The sequence below is a fragment of the Bufo gargarizans genome, chromosome 9, assembly GCF_014858855.1.
Source record: "Bufo gargarizans isolate SCDJY-AF-19 chromosome 9, ASM1485885v1, whole genome shotgun sequence".
Taxonomy (NCBI): Eukaryota; Metazoa; Chordata; class Amphibia; order Anura; family Bufonidae; genus Bufo; species Bufo gargarizans.
In genome coordinates, this window is record NC_058088.1 from 60100723 (window position 1) to 60124602 (window position 23880).

The 23880-nt window shown below is 49.5% G+C and overlaps 1 protein-coding gene across 5 annotated transcripts in view; it reads right to left on the reverse strand.

Moving 5' to 3' along the window:
- The window catches only part of BCORL1 (BCL6 corepressor like 1), a 139552-nt gene that overhangs the window by 65266 nt on the left and 50406 nt on the right, over nucleotides 1–23880 (reverse strand). Inside the window, exon 1 of one of the 5 annotated variants that reach the window (XM_044306327.1) lies at nucleotides 12711–12804. The exons of 3 other annotated variants lie outside the window; for them this stretch is intronic. The gene's annotated coding sequence lies outside the window, so the exon portion shown is untranslated. Of the gene's footprint in view, nucleotides 1–5018; nucleotides 5167–12710; nucleotides 12805–23880 lie in introns of those variants that run through there. One more of the 5 variants, XM_044306326.1, reaches the window with a different exon arrangement.

Sequence of the window (23880 nt, forward strand, 5' to 3'; positions counted from 1 at the left end):
TTGCAAAACTACAACTGCCATCGTATCCGGACAGCCTTCAGCTATCAGGGCATGCTGGGAGTTTTAGTTTTACAACAGCTGGAGGGCCACGAGTTTTACATCCCTGATGTAAAAGGACCATAAGCCTACCTGCACACAGCTGAGTATTTCTCCGCAAATCCTATGGTGGATTTCGCTCCTCACATTGAAAGTACTGAAATCCGCTGTGAAAACAAACGGACATTCTGTGGATTTTAAAAATCTGGACCGCATATTTCTGAGGCGCGTAGATGACATTTCTTAGATGTCATCTACTTTCTTGGTGCTTTATTACCTCGTAGTAAATCCACGGCTAATACGCAACCTGTGCATTTGGCTGCAATTTCTCCCTATTGACATCATCGGAGCGACGGGACAGATCAGGCATGGGGCAAACTGGAGAAGAGTTGTCGAAGTTTGCTGCATTTATTACATTACTGTACTACTTATTTTACTATCCTGGTGATTATTGGTGAACTATTAAATGCTTTGTCCCATTTTGCAGCTCTTGCAGATGGGACTAAGCGCTGTACCTACTGTACAGAAACAGCCGAGAAGGTCAGTGGTCCGTTGCTTCCGTAACTACCATTGTAGTGAATGAAAGCTACGCAAACAGTGTTGCAGGACTAGCTACGCTGCTTCCGTTAGTCCAGGAGTGAGATTACGGTATAAGAGTGTCAGCTCTTGCGCAGGGCCCTCATTTCTCTCTAGCATGTGATTTTCTCTATATATGTGCCGTCCTGTCTGAAGATAAGATGCTCTTTACATACGTATATAAACGAGCAAATCTTCAGAAATAACGTGGATTGCAAACGTGCCCAGCCGTGAACGGAAGAGAGAGAGAAGAAAAAAAAAAAAAGAGAGAGGACCGTTGATTAAAGCATTAATTAAACTCAATAGAAAATAAATGGCAGAGCGAGGAGCAGAAGCAGCATCAGTTCTACGTGACGCGCTCGCTCACCACACTCCGCTGCCACATTAGTCACACAGATAAAAACAGACACAAGAAGACCATGGTCAGAAGTTTATAATCTGCTGCGGAGCAGAGAAGAAGAAGAAAAAATCTTAATAGAGGAGCGTTTTCTTTCCTGCCGTTAAAATATTTAGGAGTGGAACGGCACATTATGTTGTTGACAACGTCCTCCCACGAGCTGCGCGCGCTGCGACGTTACCAGAAACCAGCTGAGCTGCTCCTGAAGCCAGGCACAGAGTGGCTACAGCCCGAGAGGCTGCACTCCTCAGCACGGAACGTACGCACCGGCGTGAGATCAATGAGGTCATCTATGCAGATTACCCTGTATAATAACCACAGGCTCACTGCCGAGGGAGCGTACCATGGCATGGTGCATAGGAACCAGGTCATTTTCTATTAATACTACGTAATTATAACGTATCAAAATAATGCAAAATGAATAGGACACTAAAATATAAAACACAACATCTTAAAGCCCTAGAGTAGCTCCTACTACAGATTTCATGCCCACCGCTATAGGTCTGCGTGCCTTCCAATCGCCTGCAGAGAATTAAGGAATCCTCCAGACATACAAGATTATAACCACGTCTTCATCGCACATGCAATATGCTGGAATTTTTACATCCGTGTGAGATCCGCATTTCTCGTCGGGATAAGTATTAGAAATCCTGCACTGGGGCATTGCTTGGTGATTACAAGAGCTGCGGGACCTCTCGGGCGGACCCCAACTATATCAGGTTGCTATGTAAAAAGATGGTGGGAGTCCCCTTTAAGTGCTTGCATGCAGGATATAACAACAGTCTTTGAAGTGAACGTGATCCTTATTGCAAGTTGCAAATGTGGAACTCGCAGTCGTTTCTGAGGCACAGTGACGCGGCCCCTCAGCAGAGTGCGGTATCACAATCACTCCGCTCACCTATGTACGCACAGCATCACACTCGGCGCGGTGTCTTATTTATAACACACACATTGCCCCCCAGTGGGGGAAGCTGCATCCTCCTATCCCACACCCTTTATGTGCCCACGGTGTTCCCGTCAGAAGAAGGCAAGGGACTTGACCTAGTACTCACTCAAGTAAGGCCTCATGCACACAACCGTATTTTCGGTCCGCATCTGATGAGCCTTTTTTACGGATTAGATGCAGACACATTCACTTCTATGCAAGATGAAGACAGCACACGCTCCTTAAGCCTGCTCTGCGGCTCCACACAAAGAACTTGTGGACATGAATAGGTATTTCTACAATGGTGTGGAACGGGAAAGTGCAGGCCGCACACGGCTGGGACCTGTGTTTTGTGGACCACAAAGCGGATACGGTGGTGTGCATGGGGCCTAAGGGTGATCACAGACACTGAGATACTCCGTCCAGTACGGCTAATCATTTCTGCGTCTATGATGACAAAACGGAAGGCGATAGCTGAAGGCACTTTATACTAGTAGAGGTCCATTTATTTTGGGAGCTGCACCCCCAACCATGTGATTACTCTATGACGGATCACAGGATGACAAAGTCAGTGGAGGACCCCAAATGATTAGGCATTATCGATAAATCCCTTTAAAAGCTTTACAACACATTGATAATATGTCAGAAAGGTCTGTCCCAGCTGGGACCCTGCAAAAGTAAGGGCCCCGTGTCTGTAACTGCAGAAGGGAAATGGGCCAGCACTCTCCATCGCCAGGTGATGCCTGCCAACCTAGAATCTGAAAATTGGGTAACAGATCCCCATTTTTTGGACGGGTCTCAGTCCCAGGCAGATTAAACATTTGCATATCCCATCAAGAGGTTTTCCTAAGGGTACAAGCATATGGTGCGGCCCAGCCGCGGTAACCAAAAGTGGATTACCACCACTTGCCGTGGTTTACGTGGCATGCACAGGGGCAGCCCAGCAATCCGCAGATGTGAACATACTCTAATGCAGGGATCTCCAACCTGTGGCTCTCCAGTTGTAGCAAAACTACAACTCCCATCATACCCCGATAGCCGTAGGCTGTCGGGGCATAATGGGAGTTGTAGTTTTGCTACAGCTGGAGAGCCACAAGTTGGGGAACATTGCTCTAATACAAGGATGCCCAACCTGTGGACCCCCAGCTGTTGCAAACCTACAACTCCCTGCATGGCCAGACAGCCTACAGCGGGGGCATGGTGGGAGTTGTAGTTTTACAACAGCTGGAGGGCCCTAGGTTGGGCGCCCCTGCTCTAATGTAAACAACTAATTCACCTCCTCCATTGGCAGATCCAAACTCTGTGCCATTTGGAGACCGCCCAACAGTGGGAGACCGCCAGTAAGGTGGAATCCGTCATCTACAAACCTCCCCTCATTTAGAAAGCATTGGTACTCACCTGGCATAATAATTATCACTATCGTGAACCGTAATCATTATTTCTATGGTCGTTAGTGCTCAATGCTACAATCGTAGAGCGTCACAGCCCAGGAGCAACACCCGAAGATGATCTTGCACATAAACACCGGCCTAACGATCGCTACGTGTACGGCCATTTAAAAAAAACTTGGAATGATGCTCAGAATGTGGGGGGGGGAGCTGCAAATCTTGCTTTAGCGAGATCGGCTGAGAATTTCCTATAACTGTTTCTTGCTACAGACGGAATGGTTTTCCCATAAATATCTAACATATCTGTTGCGGTATTTAAAGGGTAAATGCATCGAAGTGTATTTTCTGCCGTGCCCTGTACGACGACCTCAATGGTTCCTAAAATATACGGTAGTCCGCGCTGTTAGATGTTCGAGTAGACAGTGCGGCCAAGTAGCGGAACCTGCACATTTCGCAGGTGTTTCCCTCTAAGGATGAGTGAGAACCGTTCGGAACGGTCACCTGATCGAGAGATCGCTACTGCTACACGAAGAACCGCAGGAGGCGTCAGAAGTCGCTGGGGCAACCCCGTCAATGGCACGTGATTAGCGGCACCTCTGATGATGCTGCATGGAAGCCTGTGCGGCCGTGACAATCTCCGAAACGCAGCTGTAAATTAAAGATTGCGATCTGCTAGGATATGCCGTACGATATAGCGCTATTGTGGACGCTACATTTCCCGCTACATCTCAACTTCTGCCGCGCCGTAGACGTGCAGCTCTCACCTTAAATCACAAACGGGGAGAAGCGAGAACGGTAATTGGCCTAAATGGGAAGTTCTCAGCTTAATGCAGATGGGGAGGCGATGTGTAAACAATCGTGTTCTGGGGTTGGGGGTCAGTTTTCCCCTTCACTCCTCTGGGGGGATTACAGAGCTGCTGCTTAACGCCCTACAAAGGGTGAAGAACGTAACAATGAAAACACAATCGTTCTTATCGGGCGCAACCGTAAAGCGTCCAATTAAACCTCCCTGACGATTAGGACAGCGTTTTCCCATTAGTGACTCACTGTTACCGGCGCCCGGCTCCATCTGATGACCCATCTCTTCGGGGGTGACATCAGGTGCATACCTGCCACATTCTATACACCAGCTGCGCCCATATTGCTGTCTACTGGAGGACGTCTGGGGGATATCGTGCACTTATCGTGCCGATGGTGCTGAATATCGCGACAGCAGCCGATCCTGGGGACGGAGGCTCTCCGCCGAGTCATGGAAAGGCAGAAATAGAGATGGCGGAGTGACACCAACTCCTGCCAAGTGCCCGCAACATCCGAGAGGTGACCTCGCAACACCCTGCGGGCGTCCGGCTCCGCGCAGGTAAACACGGAGTTGCGGGATGCTGCGCTGCCGGGACCCCCTCGGCTGCCGCACGCCCGACTGTTACCATAGTGACCCGTCACCCGAGCGCCGCGGACATCGCAACACCCGAGGGTGACCCGATGTGTGCGCCGGGTGTTATGGAGAGGTGAGCGGGCGGCAGAGGCATCAGTGCAGCTGCTCTCACCAGTCCACGAGCTATTCCCACGTACGGACTGTTCCTGGAATGGGGTGAGCGGGGGCCGAGCTGCAGCTCGATGGGGGGTTTAAATGTCCGGAGCGTCGGGGACACCCGGGAGGAGGAGGAGGAGAGGGGGGAGAGGTCGCTGGTAGACGCACCTGTTCCGTGACTCCACAATCCAGGATCCGGGGGCGGCGGGTGAGCCGGGTGTCCTCGGCGGGTTCTGCGCCCGGACGAAAACAAGAAGAAGAAGAAGAAGGTTTCGGCGGAGACACTGGCAGCAGCGAGCGAAAGCCGAGAGCCAGGCCGCGCAGGGCGTGACGGGAAGTGTAGTCCGGGCACCGCGCCGCCCACCACTGCCGCCAATGGGGGCTAGACCGGTCGAGAACTACCAGTCCCAGCGTGCACCGCGGGCGGCCGGGGGAGAGAGAGAGGAGAGAAAAAAAACCGAGCGCAGCGCACACATCCATCCCAGAGACACAGGGAGGAGGACAGCAGTGTGTGACACAACTATACACAACTGTACACAGGAGGACAGCAGTGTGTGACACAACTATACACAACTGTACACAGGAGGACAGCAGTGTGTGACACAACTATACACAACTGTACACAGGAGAACAGCAGTGTGTGACACAACTATACACAGGACAGCAGTGTGTGACAACTATACACAACTGTACACAGGAGGACAGGAGTGTGTGACACAACTATACACAACTGTACACAGGAGGACAGCAGTGTGTGACACAACTATACACAGGACAGCAGTGTGTGACACAACTATACACAACTGTACACAGGAGGACAGGAGTGTGTGACACAACTATACACAGGACAGCAGTGTGTGACAACTATACACAACTGTACACAGGAGGACAGCAGTGTGTGACACAACTATACACAACTGTACACAGGAGGACAGCAGTGTGGGACACAACTATACACAACTGTACACAGGAGGACAGCAGTGTGTGACACAACTATACACAACTGTACACAGGACAGCAGTGTGTGACACAACTATACACAACTGTACACAGGAGGACAGCAGTGTGTGACACAACTATACACAGGACAGCAGTGTGTGACACAACTATACACAGGACAGCAGTGTGTGACACAACTATACACAGGACAGCAGTGTGTGACACAACTATACACAACTGTACACAGGAGGACAGCAGTGTGTGACACAACTATACACAGGACAGCAGTGTGTGACACAACTATACACAACTGTACACAGGAGGACAGCAGTGTGTGACACAACTATACACAACTGTACACAGGAGGACAGCAGTGTGTGACACAACTGTACACAACTATACACAGGAGGACAGCAGTGTGTGACACAACTATACACAACTATACACAGGAGGACAGCAGTGTGTGACACAACTGTACACAACTATACACAGGAGGACAGCAGTGTGTGACACAACTATACACAACTGTACACAGGAGGACAGCAGTGTGTGACACAACTATACACAGGACAGCAGTGTGTGACACAACTATACACAACTGTACACAGGAGGACAGCAGTGTGTGACAACTATACACAACTGTACACAGGAGGACAGCAGTGTGTGACACAACTATACACAGGACAGCAGTGTGTGACACAACTATACACAGGACAGCAGTGTGTGACACAACTATACACAACTGTACACAGGAGGACAGCAGTGTGTGACACAACTATACACAACTGTACACGGGAGGACAGCAGTGTGTGACACAACTATACACAACTGTACACGGGAGGACAGCAGTGTGTGACACAACTATACACAACTGTACACAGGAGGACAGCAGTGTGTGACACAACTATACACAGGAGGACAGCAGTGTGTGACAACTATACACAACTGTACACAGGAGGACAGCAGTGTGTGACACAACTGTACACAGGAGGACAGCAGTGTGTGACACAACTATACACAACTGTACACAGGAGGACAGCAGTGTGTGACACAACTGTACACAACTATACACAGGAGGACAGCAGTGTGCGACACAACTATACACAGGAGGACAGCAGTGTGTGACACAACTGTACACAACTATACACAGGAGGACAGCAGTGTGTGACACAACTATACACAACTGTACACAGGAGGACAGCAGTGTGTGACACAACTATACACAACTGTACACAGCAGGACAGCAGTTTGTGACACAACTGTACACAGGAGGACAGCAGTGTGTGACACAACTATACACAGGAGGACAGCAGTGTGTGACACAACTATACACAACTGTACACAGGGGGACAGCAGTGTGTGACACAACTGTACACAGGAGGACAGCAGTGTGTGACACAACTATACACAAGAGGACAGCAGTGTGTGACACAACTATACACAGGACAGCAGTGTGTGACACAACTATACACAGGAGGACAGCAGTGTGTGACACAACTATACACAACTGTACACGGGAGGACAGCAGTGTGTGACAACTGTACACAGGAGGACAGCAGTGTGTGACACAACTATACACAGGAGGACAGCAGTGTGTGACACAACTATACACAACTGTATACAGGAGGACAGCAGTGTGTGACAACTGTACACGGGAGGACAGCAGTGTGTGACACAACTGGACACAACTGTACACTGGAGGACAGCAGTGTGTGACACAACTATACACAACTGTAAACAGGAGGAGAGCAGTGTGTGACACAACTATACACAACTGTATACAGGAGGACAGCAGTGTGTGACAGCTGTACACAGGAGGACAGCAGTGTGTGACAACTATACACAACTGTACACAGGAGGACAGCAGTGTGTGACACAACTATACACAACTGTACACAGGAAGACAGCAGTGTGAGTGTGTGACACAACTATACACAGGAGGACAGCAGTGTGTGACAACTATACACAACTGTACACGGGAGGACAGCAGTGTGTGACACAACTATACACAACTGTACACAGGAGGACAGCAGTGTGAGTGTGTGACACAACTATACACAGGAGAGCAGCAGTGTGTGACAACTATACACAACTGTAGACGGGAGGACAGCAGTGTGTGACACAACTATACACAACTGTACACGGGAGGACAGCAGTGTGTGAAACAACTAAACACAGGAGGACAGCAGTGTGTGACAACTATACACAACTGTACACAGGAGGACAGCAGTGTGTGACACAACTATACACAACTGTACACAGGAGGACAGCAGTGTGTGACACAACTGTTCACAGGAGGACAGCAGTGTGTGACAACTATACACAACTGTAAACAGGCGGACAGCAGTGTGTGACACAACTATACACAACTGTACACAGGAAGACAGCAGTGTGAGTGTGTGACACAACTATACACAGGAGAGCAGCAGTGTGTGACACAACTGTACACGGGAGGACAGCAGTGTGTGACACCACTATACACAACTGTACACAGGAGGGCAGCAGTGTGTGACACAACTATACACAACTGTACACAGGAGGGCAGCAGTGTGTGACAACTATACACGGGAGGACAGCAGTGTGTGACACAACTATACACGGGAGGACAGCCGCGTGTGACACAACTATACACAACTGTACACGGGAGGACAGCAGTGTGTGACAACTATACACAGGAGGACAGCAGGGTTGTGACAGCTATACACAATAGTGTCTGACACAACTACACGAGACGACAGTAGTGTGTGACAACTGTACAGAGGAGGAAAGCAAAGTGTGGCACAACTATACCCAACTGTTAAATGAGAACAGCAATGTATGACACTACACACAAGGATAGTACTGTGTTACAACTATACACATGAGGAGGACCTCTGTGTTTGAAACATCTACACTTAAAACACAACTGTATACAAAAATAGGAGACTAGCTGTGTAGGACACAAATACAGGAGGTGGATGTCAGTGTGTGACAGCTGTATACACAAAGGAGGCCGGTGGTATACAGCACACTTCCAGACAGCAGTGTAGAGCACAAATACACAAACTGTATACATGCGACCATCCCAGACATCACTAAGGAGGTGCTCAGAAGTGTGTCACACAACTATACACAACACTCATGTGGCCCATTACAACAAGTAATCGACTACACAGTATCAGGCTTGCCACAATACATTTACAGTGAGGGAAAATCTGCCCGAGGTAAAATATTTGTAAGGCCCCATGCACACGACCATGTCCATTTTGCGAACTGCATACTGCGGATCACTGGCCATGTGCATGCCACATGCCAGTGCGGACCCACTGACTTCCATAGGTCTACGATCTTAATGTTGCAGACAAATATAGGACATGCATGTCCTATGTTTTGCAGCATGACCGCAAGGACCAGAAACAGGTCCATACGGCCGAGCCACAAAAAGATAGGACAACCTATCTTTGACCACAACATGCATGTTGCAGACCCATTGAAGTCAGCCAAGTCCGCAATGGGGCCTTATACTGAGGTAAGTGTCAGCATGCATTAGGGGGGACTGGCAGGTCTTCGTTTCCCCGGCGGAGGATGTGCCTAATTTATGACGAGGGGTATCCTCCTGCTGTGTGCGCCTCAGTGGAGTCATTTTTTGGCTACTTTTACGTCTAAAACTGGTGTCAATGTAAGTACATATGTCGTGGCCAATGGAGCAGACCCTACCTGAGGGGTCATGCAGAGCCATATAATTTTTTGTACAAAGCTGTGGTCTGTGGTAACTGATTACGGTGGCTCAGTGGTCAGCAGTTTTGCAACACTCCTATATATAAAAATATACAAACTCCAAAAATATACAAACAAATAAATTAATTTCCTATGCAACTGACCCTAGTGAGTGCTGCGATGAACGCCTATGTGGCAGTGGCGAGGGTGGTGTCGAAATGCCCCATGCACCTAAATTTAGACCCACAGGCGTTCAAAAAGTCACAAAATGAGGGCATGCAACTTTTTTAGCCCAGTTTCTGGTGTAGGGGGTCATGATAAAAGAGCCCCCCACCCCCATTGAGTTCTGCTGTAAAACCCACAATACACTGAGGTAAGATCTACGTCACTGAGTTCTGCTGTAAAACTCACCTCACACTGAGGTAAAATCTGCAATAACCTGAAGTATGACTTACCACACATTGGCCCAAGTTTACAAATGTGACCGTATCTGGACTATGTTGTAAATGGCGTGTCCAGTTTTAGAAAATAGCACTGTGCCCAGCTCATCAAGGGATATGACTGAGAAGGCAAAGGGCATGGCCTAAGTGCAACCATTTGCACCGAAATTGTGCCACAAGTATGCGGTAAAATTCTGTCGCAAATGTTGGTATAAAGTTAGACAAAAGCGTCTATCCATTATCAACCATGTGACAAATTTGGTTAATGTCTAGATCAGGCATCCTCAAACTGCGGCCCTCCAGCTGTTGCAAAACTACAACTTCCAGCGTGCCCGAACAGCCTTCAGGTATCAGCCTACAGCAGGGCATTGTGGGAGTTGTAGTTTTACAACAGCTGGAGGGCCGCAGTTTGAGGATGCCTGGTCTAGATGCAATGCTCCACTGAGTTCTGAGGTAAAACAATGCAGTAAGACCGACCACATTTACTGTGCCCCCCTGTACACCAGAATCTGGCCTAAATCCTACAGTTTGTCACTTTTTAAATGCCATTGCGCCTAAATTTAGGCACAAGCGTTTCTACACCACAGCGGGCCTGGCATATTTATCTTCTTTTATGTCTGTTTTCCAGCGTAAAAGAAAACTGAAATCTATTCCAGCTCTGAGCTGGCGTACATTTCCGTTCAGGTGCTCGGACTGCCAGAGGATGCGCCTAACTTATCACAAGGCGTGTGCCTCTTCATAACTGTGCATCCTCCTGTAGCACAGGGAATATAATAGACTGGCGTAAAATGCTGGTCTACGATAAAAAGTGAGTTCTGATGTAAAACCCACATTATACTGAGGTAAGATGTACCGCATACTGAGTTCTGAGGTAAAAGGTGCAATATACTGAGGTAAGATCAATCACATATTGAGTCCGGCGCTAAATCTCGCAATATACTGAGGTAAGATGTACCACATACTGAGTTCTGAGGTAAAACCCGCAATATACTGAGGTAAGATGTACCACATACTGAGTTCTGAGGTAAAACTTGCATTACACTGAGGTAAAACCCGCACAATACTGAGGTAAGATCTACCACATATTGAGTTCTGAGGTAAAACCCGCAATATACTGAGGTAAGATCTACCCCATATTGAGTTCTGAGGTAAAATCTGCATTACTCTGGTTTAAAACCCGCAATATACTAAGGTAAGATCTACCACATATTGAGTTCTGAGGTAAAACCTGCAATATACTGAGGTAAGATCTACCATATACGGAGTTCTGAGGTAAAAACTGTATTGCACTGAGGTAAAACCTGCAATATACTGAGGTAAGGCTACGTTCACATCACCGTTCAGCCTTTCCGTTCTGCTCCGTTTAGGGGCAGGAGAACGGAAAGGACGGATAAGCACATAACTGACACCAAACGGAGCCATTAGGACCCCATAGACTATAATGGGGTCCGTTATGATTCCGCTCAGAAGATGATTTTTAAGCGGAGACAAAAGTTGTGCATGCAGGACTTTTGTCTCCGCTCCAAAATCATTTTCTGAGCGTAAACCTAACGGACCCCATTATAGTCTATGGGGTCCGTAGGCTCCGCTCGCCTCAGTTATGTGCCCAACACGTCCTTTCCGTTCTCCTGCTCCTATAACTGAGCAGGAGAACGGAAAGGCTGAACGCTGATGTGAACGAGGCCTAAGATCTACCGCATATTGAGTTCTGAGGTAAAACCCGCAATATACTGAGGTAAGATCTACCGCATATTGAGTTCTGAGGTAAAACCCGCAATATACTGAGGTAAGATCTAACACATATTGAGTTCTGAGGTAAAACCCGCAATATGCTGAGGTAAGATCTACCACAGTTGGAGTTCTGAGGTAAAACCCGCAATATACTGAGGTAAGATCTATCACATATTGAGTTCTGAGGTAAAACCCGCAATATACTGAGGTAAGATCTAGCACATATTGAGTTCTAAGGTAAAACCCGCAATATACGGAGGTAAGATCTACCCCATATTGAGTTCTGAGGTAAAACCCGCAATATACTGAGGTAAGATCTACCGCATATTGAGTTCTGAGGTAAAACCCACAATTTACTGAGGTAAGATCTAGCACATATTGAGTTCTGAGGTAAAACCCGCAATATACTGAGGTAAGATCTAGCACATATTGAGTTCTAAGGTAAAACCCGCAATATACTGAGGTAAGATCTACCCCATATTGAGTTCTGAGGTAAAACCCGCAATATACTGAGGTAAGATCTACCCCATATTGAGTTCTGAGGTAAAACCCGCAATATACTGAGGTAAGATCTACCGCATATTGAGTTCTGAGGTAAAACCCGCAATATACTGAGGTAAGATCTAGCACAGTTGGAGTTCTGAGGTAAAACCAGCATTGTATACCGCCAGCACACTGAGATTCGAGGTAGAAAACCCGTAGGGTCTGCTCACACTTGACGGTTGTGCTGCGGTTACTGCACACTGTTTCATCAAGAATTTCTTTGGTTTTACAGCAAACACAGGTGACACAAACGGTTTTTATGTTCTGCCCCCATACTTGTCACAAAACCGCTGCCATTCAAGAGAAAACCGCAGCAAATGTGAATGTGCACTATGGACAACCTGATCCCCTTCCGATGTGCACACTCTGACATGTACAACCAGAACACACTGCCGCCCAGGTGTACAGCCCTGATGTCTAGGCACACTGGAGGCCATCCTCCCTCTGCCATGTTACCCGTGGCTGAGAGAACTTTCGACGCCTCCATATTTGAAGGGGGGGGTGTTATTACCGATGCGGTGACGGCGACCTCCCCTCAGAACATGGCTGCACTTCAGGAGATGTCGCGTCCCTCCTCGCACTACTGTCCGCCGGGGGAGAGCGCATTTTCGGCGGGTGTTGAGTTTCCTCTCATTACGCGCGCTGTGTCCACCGACATCGGGGAGTTTCTGCCTCCTTCCTGTCACTCGCCTCAGACACCGTGAGACTGCACGGGGCCCCTCACTACTCCTCCTTCGGGCCCCTCAACCCCGGCTGCTCCAAGTTGTTTTTTTTATTTCTCACTGTACAATCACCAGTCATTACAAGGAGACCGCGCAGGACTCCATGACAGCAGCCCCGCAAACCCCGCACTGCACGGGGGAGGGCGTGAGGACTAAGCCCGGGGTCCCCGCACTGCACGGGGGAGGGTGTGAGGACATATGCCGGGGCCTTCGCACTGCACGGGGGAGGGTGTGAGGACTTATGCCCGGGGTCCCCGCACTGCACGGGGGAGGGCGTGAGGACTAAACCCGGGGTCCCCGCACTGCACGGGGGAGGGTGTGAGGACATATGCCCGGGGCCTTCGCACTGCACGGAGGAGGGTGTGAGGACTTATGCCCGGGGCCCTCGCACTGCACGGAGGAGGGCGTGAGGACATATGCCCGGGGTCCCCGCACTGCACGGGGGAGGGCGTGAGGACATATGCCCGGGGTCCCCGCACTGCACAGAGGAGGGTGCCAGGACTTATGCACAGGGGAGGGTGTGAGGACTTATGACCGGGGTCTCCACACTGCACAGAGGAAGGTGTGAGGACATATGCCCAGGATCCCCGCACTGCACAGAGGAGGGTGTCAGGACTTATGCACGGGGGAGGATGTGAGGACTTATTCCCTGGGCTCTCGCACTGCACAGAGAAGGGTGTGAGGATTTATGCGCGTGGTCCCTGCACTGCACAGAGGGTGACAGGAGTTATGCCCGGGGTCCTAGAACTGCACAGGAAGGGTGTGAGGACATATGCCCGGGATCCCCACACTGCACAGAGGAGGGTGTGAGGACATATGCCCAGGATCCCCGCACTGCACAGAGGAGGGTGTCAGGACTTATGCACGGGGGAGGATGTGAGGACTTATGCCCGGGGTCTCCGCACTGCACGGGGGAGGATGTGAGGACTTATGCCCTGGGCTCTCGCATTGCACAGAGGAGAGTGTGAGGACATATGCCCGGGGTCCCCACACTGCACAGGAAGGGTGTGAGGACATATGCCCGGGGTCCCCACACTGCACAGGGAGGGTGAGGACATATGCCCGGCGTCCCCACACTGCACAGGGAGGGTGAGGACATATGCCGGGGTCCCCGCACTGCACAGAGGCGGTGTGAGGACATATGCCCAGGATCCCCGCACTGCACAGAGGGTGTCAGGACTTATGCACGGGGGAGGGTGTGAGGACTTATGCTCGGGGTCCCCGCACGGAGGAGGGTGTGAGCAATGCTGGAAAGTCGCGTGCACCCTTCCAGCATCGTTCTCACTTTGCATAAATATATAACCTCCTCTGCAGCTTTCCTGTGCATAAGTGCTCACCCCCTTCCCCCCACTTCGTTTCTACAAGGTGCAAAGTGTATTTGTCGCACTACATTGGTGGCTGCAGCGCCCGGTTCTCACTGCCAGCGGTAAGTCCCTGCACAGGAGGATTCCCGCACTGCAACCTCTTGCCCGATGTCACGGCATTGCGGGGCGTGTCCACCTCAGGCCCCGCCCCTCACTGCACGCTGTTCACCCCGCGCGCCTGAGTCTGCCCTGACTGAGCCCTCTCTGTGCAGGGCCTGGTGGTTCCTGAGGATGCAGCGTGCCTCACAGTCTGTGCAGGAGGAGTGCAACCAGGTACCACGCTGCAACAAGGGATCACCCTGCAACTAGGTACAACGCTGCAACTAGGGATCACCCTGCAACTAGGGATCACTCTGCAACAAGGGATCACCCTGCAACTAGGGATCACCCTGCAACTAGGGATCACTCTGCAACAAGGGAGCACCCTGCAACAAGGGAGCACCCTGCAACTAGGGATCACTCTGCAACTAGGGATCACCCTGCAACTAGGGATCACTCTGCAACTAGGGATCACCCTGCAACTAGGTACCACGCTGCAACTAGGTACCACGCTGCAACTAGGGATCACCCTGCAACTAGGGATCACTCTGCAACAAGGGAGCACCCTGCAACTAGGGATCACTCTGCAACTAGGGATCACTCTGCAACTAGGGATCACTCTGCAACTAGGGATCACCCTGCAAATAGGTACCACGCTGCAACTAGGGATCACTCTGCAACTAGGTACCACGCTGCAACTAGGGATCACCCTGCAACTAGGGAGCACCCTGCAACTAGGGAGCACCCTGCAACTAGGGATCACTCTGCAACTAGGTACCACCCTGCAACTAGGGATCACTCTGCAACAAGGGATCACTCTGCAACAAGGGATCACCCTGCAACTAGGGATCACGCTGCAACAAGGGATCACCCTGCAACTAGGGATCACCCTGCAACTAGGGAGCACCCTGCAACTAGGGAGCACTCTCCAACTAGGGATCACACTGCAACTAGGGAGCACTCTGCTCTGCAACAAGGGAGCACTGGGCAGCCAAGTAATGTTATCAGGTGATCTGAAATAATAAAGATCATCCCTGAATGTACCCTATATGTGTGCACGCTGGGCTCGGCTGAGCATGCATGTGTTCTCAATGGGGAGTAGGAACTTGATCCTTCTCTCCCCTGACATGGGCCCTCAGGAGCCCCGGTACAAATTAGATGGTCAGCCAGTCCTGCCGCAAACGTCGAGATCAGATGACGTTAAAGGGGTGTCTGAATACTGATCATCTATCCTCAGCAGTTAGAGGAGGCTGCAGTGAGGACGGCAGCTTACCCAGCACAGCGCCATCCCCTGCAAGCGGCTAAGCTTGGTACTGCGGCTCAGCTGAATGGACTGACTTGGCCTAGGAAGAGGCCTCTGCGCTCCTCTTCAGACACCTGATCGGAAGGCGTGTCACAAGGCGGACCCCCTCAATAACGGTATTCTGCAGAGATCACTTCATATAAAAACAGAATCAGAGAGGACGAAATAACAAAGATGAGCACACACCCCCCCCCCCCCCTGTAGAGGGGATGTGCAACGTTATATATGTCCCCGCTGCTGGGTTCTGGCTCCATCACTCCACGGCCGCCTCCGCAGAGGTCACATGACTGCTGCAGCCAATCACTGGCCGCAGAGGTGACCGGTTACTCATGCGGCTCTTTGACCCAATGATGTACCATATTAGTGGCAGGTCACCCGTGGCCTCTTCAAACAGCAGGTAAAGGAGTCACACTGTGATCGACTATACTTTCCAAGTGGATCCTCTATACACATTAGGGGGTAAGTGGATCACATCAAAATTGGGAAATCTTTCCTGGAATGTGTATGATTCACAGCGAAGACAATAACCCGTCAGAGGGTACAATTGCTGAGGATAGTACATTAGCAACCATTCCTCCCAGACTGCTACCCAATTAAAACCGAGCCTTTAATATTATATCATTAAAAATAACCCTGAATCATAATGAATAATATAGAAATGAAAACATAACAAAATAATACACAATGGTATGAGGGGCAGTTATATGGGCATAGGTAGTTAGGGGGGCAATTGCCCCTAGATCTGATCCTATACTGTCAACCCTGCCTATAAAACGGAATAGCCGCCCCGATGGGGGCGATCCCGTGTCAGGAACCTCCTGAACGCCCTAGGATGGGGATAAATGGCACACTATATAGGTGGCCTCTAGCTAAGTAATGGATAAACTACCACAGGAACACAAAATAATACACAAGTACACACCAAGTGATGTCCCAAAGTGAATAAATAAGATACTATCAATACTCCAAATGCGACACCATTAACATCACTACCAGGTCAATTATTGATACAAAAGTATTCTGTAAGGTTAAATGTCTCAGTCCCAACGCGTTTTAATTGGGTGGTAGTCTGTGAGAAATGGAATGTGTACGGACAGCTTTAAGGCCTGTTCACACGAGCGGTGCATACATGATGGACAGCGCACAGACCGAACGCTGGCGAATTATAGTCAGCGGGAGGAATTTAGAGCAGAGAAAATCGTAGCTTGGTCTGATCCTTGGCTAGACCAGCCCACTGAAATCAAAGGGTCAGCAAATAAACACACGCTCCACACCGAGGCCATTCACAAAACGGAACGCATCCAGAAAATCAGCCTTAGGGTTCATTCACACGTCCGCAATTTCGTTCCGCATTTTGCAGAACGGAATTGTGGACCCATTCATTTCTATAGGGCAGCACGATATTCTGTTCTGATCCGCACTTCGGGGTCCGCAATTCCGTTCCCGAAAAAAATAGAACATGTCCTATTATTGTCCGCAATTGCGGACAAGAATAGGAATTTTTTATTAAGTGTCGGCGATGTGCGGTCCGCAAAATGCGGAACGCACATCGCCGATGTCCGTGTTTTGCGGATCTGCAAAACACACACGGACATGTGAATGGACCCTAAGGCCTCATGCACACGGCCGTTCCGTGCATTGGGGACCGCTATTTGCAGTCTCCAATCCACGGGCAACAATGGTGCAGCGGCCGGGACGGATCGAGACCCGTTCAACTTGAATGGGTCAGTGATCCGTCCGCACCGTAAATAAATAGAAAATGTTCTATTTTTTTGCGGTGCGGAGGCACAGATAGAAACACCACGGGCTGTTTGCGGGTTGCAATACGGCCAGGCAACGGCCGCATGCTTGAGGCCTAAGGCTTCTTTCACACGAGCAGGTTTTCTGTCCGGATGCAATGCGTGTTTTGAACGCATAGCACCCGGACTGAATCCTGACCCATGCATTCCAGTGGCTGTGTGCACATCAGCGTCGTTTCTTACGGATCATCTCTGCGCTCAGGAAAAATTTCAGCATCTTCTAAATTGTGCATTTTTCAGTGAAGACACTGATGCTGCTGGGAGATGTTGAGCGTTGTTCTTCAGTCATCTAAAACGGATTGTATCTGCACGAAAAAAAAAAAACACAGAACGCAAAAGAGAGAAACAACTGATTAAGGCCTCTCACACTACCGTATGGCTATTTCAGTGTTTTGCGGTCCGTTTTTCACGGATCTGTTGTTCAGTTTTTTGTTTCCGTTGTGTTTCTGCCTCGGTTCCGTTTTTCCGTATTGCATATACAGCAATTACATAGAATAAATTGAGCTGGGCATAACATTTTCAATAGATGGTTCCGCAAAAAACGGAACGGATACGGAAAACATACGGATGCATTTCCGTTTGCATTCCGTTTTTTTTGCAGACCCATTGACTTTCATGGAGCCACGAAACGTGATTTGCGGCCAAATATAGGACATGTTCTATTTTTGCACGGAACGGAGATACGGAAACGGAATGCATACGGAGTACAACGGAAAAGGCGCCGGAAAACACTACCCTACCCTACCCTGTAAAATAGCTAGAGCCTGCCCATCAGGACCAGTGACGTCACCGGGAACACTAGACTCCGCCTAGCAGTGTAATGGGCAGGCTTTAGCACTGCCCTACTCTGTAAATGTCTAGAGCCCGCCCATCAGGACCGGTGACGTCACCGGGAACACTAGACTCCGCCTAGCAGTGTAATGGGCAGGCTTTAGCACTGCCCTACCCTGTAAAATGGCTAGAGCCCGCCCATCAGGACCGGTGACGTCACCGGGAACACTAGACTCCGCCTAGCAGTGTAATGGGCAGGCTTTAGCAGTGTCCTACCCTGTAAAATGGCTAGAGCCCGTCCATCAGGACCGGTGACGTCACTGGGAACACTAGACTACACCTAGCAGTGTAATGGGCAGGCTTTAGCACTGCCCTACCCTGTAAAATGGCTAGAGCCCGCCCATCAGGACCAGTGACGTCACCGGGAACACTAGACTCCGCCTAGCAGTGTAATGGGCAGGCTTTAGCACTGCCCTACCCTGTAAAATGGCTAAAGCCCGCCCATCAGGACCGGTGACGTCACCGGGAACACTAGACTCCGCCTAGCAGTGTAATGGGCAGGCTTTAGCACTGCCCTACCCTGTAAAATGTCTAGAGCCCGCCCATCAGGACCGGTGACGTCACCGGGAACACTAGACTCCGCCTAGCAGTGTAATGGGCAGGCTTTAGCACTGCCCTACCCTGTAAAATGTCTAGAGCCCGCCCATCAGGACCAGTGACGTCACTGGGAACACTAGACTCCGCCTAGCAGTGTAATGGGCAGGCTTTAGCACTGCCCTACCCTGTAAAATGTCTAGAGCCTGCCCATCAGGACTGGTGACGTCATCGGGAACACTAGACTCCGCCTAGCAGTGTGAAAAATATAAACAAACAGCCCTGCAGGATAAAGCGCAGTGCAAGGGAGAGCATTGGAGCATGTCAGGGGGGCTGGAGGGGTGAAGATGGGCTCTGAGCTCGGACCACCCCTCTAAGAGATGCAAGCTGAGCTCCGACTGGTTACCACTAGAAGCTTTAGTCACTTTTGTTAAATGAAACTGAACATATTACGGACAGTCAGATATTTGTTGGAATCGTCCTGTCCAGTACCGATACGGCCACATAGGGTGGATTTTCTGTAGCAGAATTTAACCCCAACGAATCTGCTGCAGAATAAGCATGTGTTATTGCAGTTTGCTGAGGATTTCACCTTAAATCCGGGGTCGAAATCCGCAGCTTATAACATCCCAGCCACTTTACTGGTACTGGAATATGCTGGGAAATCTCTGCTTTCAAGTCTGCTGCGAGAAATCCACAGTGAATCCCTCTTTTCTAACATGCCCTAATGATGAAACTGTAATGCTTGTTCTTTGCCGACCGTACCGGGGAAAAAAAACCTGCAAAGCTTGGATTAATCACCAGTGACCACCTTATTCCCACCCTACAATGTGAAGACCCTGCAAACAGCTACATGTATCTCAGCTCCCTGGACTGGACCCCAGTGAATGTGGCACAAAAAGAGGCAAGTAGAATTTTTTGCACTTAGCAGCATAAATGTGTGTTCGGGCAGTGAGGGGGGGGGGGGGGCTATGAACGACGACACATCCATCGGCGCTCTTTTTCCGTGGAACAGACCAAAGCATCCTCATTTAAGATGTCCAGACAGCACAACCCCTTTTATGGTATATCAAGGCAGTTTTCTAGAACTTCCCCTGGATAGGTCATAGATGGGTTTGACTCCTGGCCACCAAACAAAGGGCTCATGCTGTATTTTGCGGTCTGCAATACACGGATCCGCAAAAAATATGGACGACGTCCGTGTGCATTCCGTATTTTGCAGAACAGACGGCCTCTAATAGAACAGTCCTATCAATGTCCATTATGCAGACAATGATAGGACATGTTCTATTTTTTTGAGGAGCGGACATACGGAAATGGAATGCACGCGGAGTAACTTCCTTTTTTTTGCAGGCCCATTGAAATGAATGGCTCCGCGCATGTTCCGCAAAAATAACAGAACGAACACGGAAAGAAAATACTTTCCGAACGCTGTGAGTCTTCACAGTATACCAAGCACAGCGCTGTATACTGTATAGTGGCTGTGCTCGGTATTGCAGCTCAATTCCAGTTACTTGAATGTTACGGAGCTGCACAAAGGCCATGTGACTGATGAACGTGATGCCGTGGGCCTAGGAGGAGGCCACAGTTCTTGTCTGAGCACCGCAGCCCCTTCAAACAGCGGAAGGGGGGGGGGGGGTGCCAGTAGTCGGACCCCAACTGATCAGATACTGATGACCCATCCTGAGGATTGGCTTGATACTAGGGAGTACTGTGCACTTTCCACAGATTCTTCATTAAAGGTCCAGGATTTTCACAGTCTACTAAATGCAAGCAGAATCCATCACACGTAGCAAGTAATTTTAAATGCAGAATGTGCCTTCCTGCCAGCTCCTTCATTCTCATAGGACTCCGGGGCCTTCTGATACAGCTCCACTGGAAAACTAGAGCACCCCCAGCACTGCAAAAACTGTGTGATGTATCAGAAGAGACACTTTATAAGACATGTCTATCTGGTAATAAATCCTACTATTTCATATATGATCATTTGCTAAAAGTTCACAAGCTCAGTTGAAAACATAATGGGGGTCCCCCCCCCCCGCCACTGGCATAGGCCTCAAAGTCATCATAAACTAGGCACACCTTCGGTAGTCCGTGCACCTGGAGTAAAAACTACTCCAGCCCCTGACACATGTTTCCAGGAGTAAAAGATAGTAAATGTCTTTGGCCCAATGTCCCGGCCCCCGCTACTACACCCTTGGCAAAAACAGGATCTTGCCACTTTTTTACACCAAAAACTGGCGTAGTATTTGTCGTAAATGATGGACTGGACGCAGTGATTATAGTTCTGCAGCTTTCCAATATACTTTCATTCCTCACCACTTTCAAGGTTGCTGCTGGCTGTCAGTGAATGGAAAATTCTTGTTCACATCCAGATCCTGAAAACCGATACAGCTGGGGTGGCCCACTAAAATAGGACACGGTCTACAGCAGGCATGCTCAACCTGCGGCCCTCCAGCTGTTGCAAAACTACAACTCCCACAATGCCCTGCTGTAGGCTGATAGCTCTAGGCTGTTCGGGCATGCTGGGAGTTGTAGTTTTGCAACAGCTGGAGGGCAGCAGGTTAAGCATGCCTGGTCTACAGCTATCAGCAGGGCATGGTGGGAGTTGTAGTTTTACAACAGCTGGAGAGCTGCAGGTTGGCCATGCCTGGAATAGATATAAATATATGGACACTAGGGCTTCACCAACATGGCTCCCGAGCCCCTGTTCCAGTGGAGTTTCAGCAGCGTCATGCATGCGCACTACCGCTGCATTTAATGTCTATAGGACAGAGGGGGGTAGGTGCATGCAGCGCTCTGCTAAATCCCATAGGCACTGAATGGAGTGGTAGTGTGCATGCATGACCAACACTTTCATTACACTTCCCTGGAACAGGGGCTCGGGATGCCCCTTGTGCTGATCGGTGGGAGTCCCAGCGATCATACATTTATTACCGATCCTGTGTGTACGTGATACGTGTTTTTCATATGGCACCCAGCTTTCCTAAATAGTACCGCTACCATGTAATGCAGCACTATGTTACTGTCCCATATTGCGATATAACTACTCACATTAGGATATGCTCTAATGGGGTACACTTATTAGTCTCCCAGCTTTTCCAGGATCAGACATGTTGGAGAACACGGTGGACTGTTGGGGTACTTTAAGGAGGGACCCCTATATTGATATCTTGTTTTCCCCAGATCACTGAACTACATGTCTGCCTAGATTTAACCCTTTCCAATACAAGCACCTTCTCCACAGAGGCGCCTGGGAATGCTGAGTGATCACCACTATGAGCGCAGCTCTTGCAGCTGGTTCCTGTGCACGATACGTTCCACATCATGTAATTTGTACGCACTACCTGCTTCCAGCCCAGACATTTCCCTGCATGCAGTAGGTTTTCAGGGCTGTCCTCTAACTGTCAACACAGCCCACTGACGGCAAGTTGTAAATACTACCCACAATTCACCCATGGCAGACTCGCAAGTGGGTGACACACACGGCCCCTGCGAGCACCACCCCATGTGCCCGGCCTTCCACATTGCACGCAGCACCTGTCATGCTCGGAGCCTTACAACTGCAATTAGCATCCAGCACGCACGCTGCCCCCTTATGCAAAGCCCACCCTTCCCTTTACAAAGAGCACCAACATGACGGATCTCGTAACTTCATGATCCGGCAGTCACACACGACGCCTCTCACAGCAAGCAGCAGTAATACTGTAATGACAATGGTGCTAACGCTGAACGTAGTCAAAGAGCCCCCTCCCCCCAGAAAACAGTCCTTGAGTCGTCCTCTTCTGTCAAGTTGTTCTAATTCCACCAGCCGTAACATCTATTTCTGAGAAAGCTGGATGGCAACCATTATGGCCACCATTACGCTCCAGGGTGAAAGCCAATATGGCTTCTATTTACAGCTACCAGTAATGGTCACCCAGCTTTTCGGGACAAATCTGCTTAGTAATGCATACCACCTCCCCAACTGCTCTACTACAAGACTGATTGCTGTTGCAGAAGTCTGGGGAAGCCATGTTGGTTGTCACCCAGCTTTCCCATGAACATCTAAGAAGAGGTTGAATACTTTAAAGGGAACCAGTCATCAACTTTATGGTGACCTCACTGAGGGCAGCATTAAAGGGAACCAGTCATCAACTTTATGCTGATCTCACTGAGGGCAGCATTAAAGGAACCTGTCATCAACTTTATGGTGACCTCACTGAGGGCAGCATTAAAGGGAACCTGTCATCAACTTTATGGTGACCTCACTGAGGGCAGCATTAAGAATCAGCGACTTTTATTTACCAGTGGTTTTCGACTTCAGTAGGGAATGGGGTGTCTAGTTTGGGTAACACAATACCAAATACCCTTTTAGGGAATTTCACATTAATGAGGGGGGAAGGGGACCCTCATTCAGGACCCTCATCTTTTAGCCAGACCAGAGAGTGGCTAGAAAGAGCATCTCCCTCACTATATGGAGGACCTGGCATCTCTGTACTTTATACAGACAGCCAATTGATATTAATAAGCAGCATGCAATGCTTTGCTTCTCCTCTGGAGGCGCAGTAGGGAAACAATGCCAGGTTCCCCCTACAAACTACATTTGCTCTATGGAAGTCCTTGTCTATTTTTTTATCAAAAAATTGTCGGAAGTGGACACACACTGTGAAGGGTTTCCCGATGGAGGCGGCCCGATGGAGCGGCTGATTGTCGGGAAGGAAGCGTTACTTCTCAACAGTCGGCTGCTCGCTCAGTGAAGGAGACACGTTTACATGCAGCGATCTCCTTCACAGTATGAGGACGAGGGATTGCAATAACCCATACAGAATCATTGTTTCCGGGCAGCAGATCGCTGTTTAGACCACACAATCTGCTGCCCATAAACGATGATCGGTGGGGCCTGCACAAACGACAGGATCACCCGATGAGCGACCGTTTTGCTCATTCATCAGGTGATCGGCGGCACATTTAGATGGCCAGATTATCAGGAACGGTCATTACCAATAAGCTGGACAATTATTGGTTCGTCTAAATCCACCTTTAGATGTAGGGGAGAATAAGGATGGAGGAGTTGGATTTCAACATGCCTGATCCTTTTGTCCTCGGT